The 7,792-nt window shown below is 44.6% G+C and overlaps 1 long non-coding RNA gene across 1 annotated transcript in view; it reads right to left on the reverse strand.

Annotated features, from left to right (window-relative positions):
• Nucleotides 1-2,899: 2,899 nt before the first annotated feature.
• The window catches only part of LOC123960236, a 15,940-nt gene continuing 11,047 nt past the window's right edge, over nt 2,900-7,792 (reverse strand). The window contains exon 2 of the long non-coding RNA XR_006822484.1: nt 2,900-3,441. This is a non-coding gene — a long non-coding RNA (uncharacterized LOC123960236). The remainder of the gene's footprint in view (nt 3,442-7,792) is intronic.

Here is a 7,792-nt window from a genome sequence, read left to right on the forward strand (position 1 = left end):
CTCCTCCCAGACCTGGACTAAAGCATCCGCCAACTCCCGGACAGTCTGTGGATGGAGCGAGACATGATGTCCCAGATGTGCTCAGTTGGATTCAGGTCTGGGGAACGGGCGGGCCGGTTCATAGCATCAATGCCTTCCTCTTGCAGGAACTGCTGACACACTCCAGCCACATGAGGTCTAGCATTGACTCGCATTAGGAGGAACCCAGGGCCGACCGCACCAGCATATGGTCTCACAGGGGGTCTGAGGATCTCATCTCGGTACCTAATGGCAGTCAGGCTACCTCTGGCGAGCACATGGAGGGCTGTGCGGCCCCCCAAAGAAATGCCACCCCACACCATTACTGACCCACCGCCAAACCGGTCATGCTGGAGGTTGTTGCAGGCAGCAGAACGTTCTCCACGGCGTCTCCAGACTCTGTCACGTCTGTCACATGTGCTCAGTGTGAACCTGCTTTCATCTGTGAAGAGCACAGGGCGCCAGTGGCGAATTTGTCAATCTTGGTGTTCTCTAAGCACAACCCCGACCTGTGGACGTCGGGCCCTCGTACCACCCTCATGGAGTCTGTTTCTGACCGTTTGAGCAGACAAATGCACATCTGTGGCCTGCTGGAGGTCATTTTGCAGGGCTCTGGCAGTGCTCCTCCTGCTCCTCCTCGCACATTGGCGGAGGTAGCGGTCCTGCTGCTGGGTTGTTGACTCAGCAAACCTTCTTGCCACAGCTCGCATTGATGTGCCATCCTGGATGAGCTGCACTACCTGAACCACTTGTGTGGGTTGTAGACTCCGTCTCATGCTACCACTAGAGTGAAAGCACCGCCAAAACATCAGCCAGGAAGCAAAGGAACTGAGAAGTGGTCTGTGGTCACCACCTGCAGAACCACTCCTTTATTGGGGGGGTCTTGCTAATTGCCTATAATTTCCACCTGTTGATTGTCAGTCAGTGTTGCTTCCTAAGTGGACAGTTTGATTTCACAGGAGTGTGACTGACTTGGAGTTACATTGTGTTGTTTATTTTTTTGAACAGTGTATAAATAAAATCATTCAAATAAAAACCATTGTGATAGTTGATTGATTAGTAGCCTACTGTGAGCGCTGACGGGTCAGTAAGGGACTATCACACAATCACTAAATATGTGTGTCATTTCAGATGTCTAAAATTTAATTTGTTTACATATTTTGTTCATGCTCTTTACAGTTACCCCACACACACACACACACAAAAAACCCTCTGCTCATACTAGATTTCCATTTCTACAATAAACAAGTCACAAGAACAAAGACTGTATCATTGGATTGGACAGATTAGCAACATCATTAATTGTTGGACAAACTGTGGAGGTGGACAGCCACAAAAGAATCATCCTGATAATTCATTCATTTTAACAGAGGTCTGAAGTTTGAGGATCAGAAGCCTCAATACCTTTTTTATAGGCCTACTAGTAGTCCGATTGTGTAAGCCTTATATGGATTTTAATCCTTTCTGTCTTTGTCTAGTCATCTTGGTTAGCTGCTTGTTTTCTTGTTCGTTTCTAAGCTTCTGTAGGCGTAGCCTTCAGGTTCCCTGCTTTTACTACATTAGAGGCCTACTGTTTTTTAATTAAAAGTTATTTCATTTGCATACTTCCAAGGATGTGAACATATGCGACAAGAATATATCAACATTACAAACAGTGAATTAAATTTTGACTGAGACACTTTCATAGGTTTAGAGAAAAGATACAAGGTTGTTTTAGTCATTAGTCAACAAAAACGAAATTTGTAATTCATTCCTGCTACACACATATATTTAAGTGTAGGCCTATATTAAAATATGGTAATTTGTTAATTAAAATAAATCAATATATATATATATATATATATATATATATATATATATATAGGCTACATAAATAGCCTACATACACATATACATCCATCCTGACTGCGTTTGAGCACCAAGAGTAATCGATGTAAAAAACACCTCCTGTCATCTTGATGGAGTCTTGCACTGATAGCTTTAATTTGGCCCACGGGCTTCCTCTTACCGTCCACTGCTGTATGTGAGTCAAATGTGAGACCACATTTTGAACAAAAAGCGTAGGTTGGCTTCACATCGGCCCCTGTGAAAGGGCACTAGAGTTGTTAAAAGTTGAAATTGAACAGGCCTATAAGCCTTTCACATCAACAATAGCATGTCGCAGTTGAAGTTAAATTCTAAAAATTAATATAGCATATTCATCTGGCGTATAGGCCTCTATCAGGAGAATAGAAAGACACAAACAATAGCCTATATTTTATGTTTCCCATGTTTAAAAGCTGGAAAAAAGGAAGAAATTCTACAGCTGCATCAAATACATGGTAGCTCGCAGGGTCACCCCGAGGTGGTCTGCTGTCACTGGGAAGTGAAATGAGTCAGTGGAAACAGAAGGTTTTCTTTTAAGATCAGTTTGAATCTTGGCTGAATTTAGGAAGCTTTCTGTGAAAATGTAATATTTTCTTTAGATACATCGTTTTTACGGTAGAGCGTGTTTGCGCTGACAAGGACATCATGTTGCATTAAAGTGCATCCTGTAAACTCTGGACTCTCTGCTTTAGTGGCCCCAAAGGTTTTTTAAAACAGGATCCTTTCTGGATGTTTCTCTGATTTATCTTTGAATGTTTCTTTTTACCAAAGGATAATGAGAAAACAAAATGAACGTTACTTTATCGCTCTTTCACTACAGCATTGTGTGAGAATCACTTGGCCAGGCGAAACCAATCCCCTATCCAGTGCTAGAGATTCTTCAGTCCTAAAAATAATAACAGCCGCTGTTTTCAGCAAACCACAGCGTGTCCCCGGGTACCTCTGGGATTATTGTGTGGGTTTTGATGTGAATGATAGATTTTGGACCCAAATGCAGGACACAGGAACAGGCGGGTTCAGTTCTTGAGATTTATTAGCAAATTAAATGTGTTCAAAACGAAACAAGTGATCCAACAGAAAAACAGCTTCTCCACAGAGAGAATCCAAAAACACAAAGACTGAGAAACAAATCTAATCCAAACTAAGCAGGCAGTCGAGTCAACGGCAAGAACACATGAGGACACGACACAAGACAGAGCACAACAAGCTACAGTGATCCGCCAGGACAGAGACTTAAGACCTGAACTAAGATTAGAATATGGGGAATGAAAGATAAACAACTGAAGTAACGCAGTAATGCATGCTCTTTTCATGTTGAGAGTAATAAAAATAGAGTTTCTAATGTAATCTAATAATTCCAGCTGTATTATTAAAGGGAAAATCAGAATAAAAGTGTAAAATCCTGGACTGAGCTGATGGTGGGTTGTGTGGCAGCTGAGATGATCCTTGGAGGTCCTACTCTGCTCCCTGAGCTCCTTCCTCTTCAGTCGGCCCTCCTTCAGCTGCACAAACACCCTGGGTATGATAACCCAGCTCAGTCTTCTGCCCCCTGCTGGCCTGGAGAGACATGACACATGGAGTTAGTGCATCACTCCGTCTACATCTAGACCAAAGTAAGTAACGTTACTGTACTGAGTGGGTACATTAGTTAGCAAGTCTTCTACTCTGTGTTGTCCTGCACTGTTATGTTGCTTTACTGTAACTTACGTAGGTCACATAAGTTACAGTGATAATAAAATAACAATCAATCTAAATTGAACGTTAAAAAGCAAACCACAGCAGATCTGTGATCTAGCTGGCTGCCTTGCATCACTGTAGGCAAATATACACACATGACTCCTCCTTTGCTTTGTTACATCATTTCGGAGGAGGACACAGAGATGTTGGGCTGAAGCAGCAGGTCTGTAAACACACAGATGATGAAAGGTCACATCAACAAAATGGCCCCTGAAGAAGGAAGTGATGTCACAGGTCTGACACAGGTAACAAACATGGAGCAGAGCGATGACAGACTGTAAAAGGAGGGACTGGATCCACCTGGTGGGACGTCCCCAAACACAGAGACAGACAGACAGACAGGTTCCTCCAGGTGTGTCCTGTCAGGTGAAGCTTCCAGAAACAAGCCCACCTCTCTACACTTTAGGACGTCACTGTCCTGGAGAACTTTACAGTTCAGTCCAATGGAAACTACTGAGACACTGAGACAGAGGAGAGAATGAAGTTATGATATGGTAACCCTGGTAGCTGTCCTGACTTCCCCCTTGGAACGACTGTTGGAGTCCCTCCTCACAGATCCTGGGTTTGGGAGATGCTCTCACAAAGCCATCTGGACAGGCGTTTCAGGGCCTTACTGACCAATTTATCACTGAAAACAGACAAAGAGCTGAGCATCAGATGGGAAACAACAGATGCAGTCTCTCCTCCCTCGGCCATCATGGGGTGGGGGGTAGAAGGCATCCAGATGAATTTTTATGTTTTTTAGGAACAAAGGAAGAGTTTGGTCAAAAAGTTGATTTAATTAAAGCAATTAATTCTGAGCTCCTCCCGCCAGTAAACAGCTCAGTTGTCAGAGCAGAATCCAGTTTGACTACGGGTGTTTATTTGTCCAGAAGCTCCAGCGCTGCCCCGGCTCTGTCCTCCACAGCTCCCCGTCACCCAGCAGCTGTCTGCACTCCCCCTCTCTGCCTGGTCCTCTCCAAACAAGGCTCTGAAGCCGCCGGTGACGTCCGGACAATCTCAGTGCTGATTGGCTATAGCAACACAGTGTCATGCTACTTTAACTTGTGCGAATCCCTTACCTTTGCCAGCAGCACCCCACCGCATCGCCCGACAGGAAATTGCGGCTCTGGCGTCTTTGCATTGACTCTGTATGTAATCGCGTCACCCCCAACCCTCACTAAGCGTTTGGTCTGAATGCACAGTTAGAGCCTCCAACACAAGGGGCAGGTCCCACTGAGGCTTTAAGACATGCGACATAGGCTGCTTAGTCCTCATGCCCTGCTAAAAAACAATTTACAAGGGAATGGGCGAAGATCAGTTTGTCAACAAAACCCTTGTGACAGGAGGAGACGGATGCTTTGTAAAACTTGATGGTTGAATACAACAGCCATCAGATCAGATCCCACCAAACAGGTAGATGAATCTGTCTCCCTTTGGACGCACCAGCACTGAAAGACCATCCACTTAGCTTTGTAGAAAGAAGTGGTGGAGCTCGCCCTCTCCACTTGGATGATCGCAGGACCTCAGCAGATAGACCCGCCCGTCTCAGCCTCTGCCTTTTAGGAGCCAAACCTGGTCTGAAATTGGCAGCGTGCCTATGGTGCCTGACTCCTGCGAAAGAGTCCCCGAGACCAGGGATGCAACATGGGTGGGGGAAACCAATACAGCAGCCCTTCTGGTCATGGAGCGTGTGCATGGTCCATTCACAGGGGAGGGCTGTTCTGTGGCTGAATTGAGAATCCCAGCAGGCAGTGGGTGTTGTGCAGGCTGGCCACCAGGTCAACTCGTTCTCACAAGTCGTCACATATGGACGCATGGTCAACACCCATACACCCTGTAGCATCACAGTTCAGCACAGAGGGGGAAGTCCTGTAGCGTCAGTTTTTGACGGTAAAGGCAGGTATAAGATATTTAACAGAAAAGACTGAGCAAGGAGGTGGTTGGTGTGGATGGAGGGCCAGAACCCCGACTTTGAACCAGGAGACCGGGCTTTGTGTCCCTTGTGAAACAAAAAGTCAACATTAAATATTTGTATTTAGGCAAGTTATGTAAATTGACGTAAGTGACGTTACTTAACTGTGTTAACTGACGTACCTAGATATTTTACTTAAACCATGATCTTTTCCTAACCATAACCAACTACTTGGAGCCCTAAACATCAATAAATGACGCATAAGGGCTACCCAGGTCGTTAAAAGGCGACGCCAAAGGGCCTTGGAGTGAGAATGTGTTGAATGTGAGGACCTGGTCCATAGTGTTACTGCCAATGTCAACAGAGACAGGGATCAAACTCCGCTGTGTCTGTTGATGTGTTGATGCGGTTGTCGGCCCTCACCAGCAGATGCTTCCCCTGAACCAGGGTGTTGGAAGACCAGAATAAGTTGTATGGATATCTACCAGCCATACTGTATATTCTAGTATTCACGTAGTAAAAGACTTTGCCATTGGCATGTCTTCAGAGTTTGCATTGAAGACAGTTCTATGTTCACCAACGTGTTGCAGGGAGAGTCAGGGCCGAGAGAGACAGGAAATATCACAGACAGCTACATCAAGTGGAACGTCAGGATAACTGAATACATTTGTACTGTGGCTTCTTTAACTAGCAGCTGCTCCATGGTTTTTATGGCATGTAGCCGGTTTTGTTCTAGTTATATTATACCGCAACCGAGTTTTCATAATCTCCCCTCTGCAGTCTGTTCTCCATCTTCTGTCACTGCAAATATCCTCTTTGAGCCACACTAATAAGTACATTCTGTTTTTAAAAGTCATTAGATGTGAGCATTTAAGTGCTTTAATAAAAAAAAAAAATCGGGGGGTTCAAAGTCGCTCCTACGCCCCTGGCAGGCTGCGTTTTTGTAACTTAACATTAGCTCAATTTATAGAAAGTAACTGGTAGCTGTATTTTATTACTGCCTACTTGTACAATGTTCAGCACATCATTTACAAACTTAGACTAAACTTGTGTAGCCTGCAGCTCCGTCCTACAGACTGATTCATCCAAAATTATGTCTTTTTTTTTTTTCCCCAGTTTGGGCGCCTCATAGCAAGAAGGTCGTGGGTTCAAACTCCGGTTGCCCCGGCCTTTCTGTGTGGAGTTGCATGTTCTCCCCGTGTCTGACAAAGACATGCAGGCTAGGTGAATTGGTGTCTCCAAAATTGTTTGTCTATGTGTGGCCCTGTGAGGGACTGGCGACCTGTCCAGGGTGTACCCCGTCTTTCAGCTGGGACAGGCTCCAGCCCCCCGCGACCCTGTACGCAGGATAAGCGGTTGACGATGGATGGATGGATATTTTTCAGTTTTCAGGTGAGTCTGAAAAAGTGGTTTTGGAAGAGAAAGGACAGAGGTGACTGGAGGAGCTGAGCTTAGTGAAGCTAATTACTGATGCAAACTCGTCCTTTTAAGCCGATGAGGAGACGTTTCTGTTTGGATTTTAACGTGCAAATAAAATGCACCTCAGAAGGGAGGAGGTTTCTGATGCTGCCTATTTTTTATATTAATGATACAGATGAATGTCAGAAGCTGTAAAATGAAGACACAAACATGAACAGTCGTATCTAGAATGATTCTGAGGTCATATTAACAGGGTTTTAGGGCTGATGCCCAAAACATGCTGAGCCATCACTGTAAAATCACTGTGGAGCAACAGAACCAACCAGATTACTTTCTCCAAATCTAAAGGTTGTCGTTCCTCCAGCAGGCTGATCTTTAGCTGGTGGTTATTTATTATCTGCTCCAGCTTTTCCAACTATTTGTTCAGAGATATGGTGAAAATAACGGCCCACTATGATGTGAAATTACATATTTGTGAAGGTGTTCCTTCACAAATATGTAGCAGGTGTTTGGCGTTCCACCAAAGTGGAAAATTCTCGTTTAATTTGGCAAGATAGTCTTAAAACTTATAGGAAGGCCCTCCGTAATGCCAGAGCAGCGTACTACTCGTCATTAATAGAGGAAAATAGGAACAACCCCAGGTTTCTTTTCAGCACTGTAGCCAGGCTGACAGAGAGTCACAGCTCTATTGAGCCAAGTATTCCCATAGCTCTCAGTAGTTACGACTTCATGAGCTTCTTTAATGATAAAATTCTAGCTATTAGAGACAAAATTCACCAAGACCTGCCCTCAATTGGCACCGACTTATCTCTTAACTCAGGAACCTTAGAAACAGCTGTAGAACCAGATACATGTTTA

This window comes from Micropterus dolomieu, linkage group LG21 (genome assembly GCF_021292245.1).
Source record: "Micropterus dolomieu isolate WLL.071019.BEF.003 ecotype Adirondacks linkage group LG21, ASM2129224v1, whole genome shotgun sequence".
Classification (NCBI taxonomy): Eukaryota; Metazoa; Chordata; class Actinopteri; order Centrarchiformes; family Centrarchidae; genus Micropterus; species Micropterus dolomieu.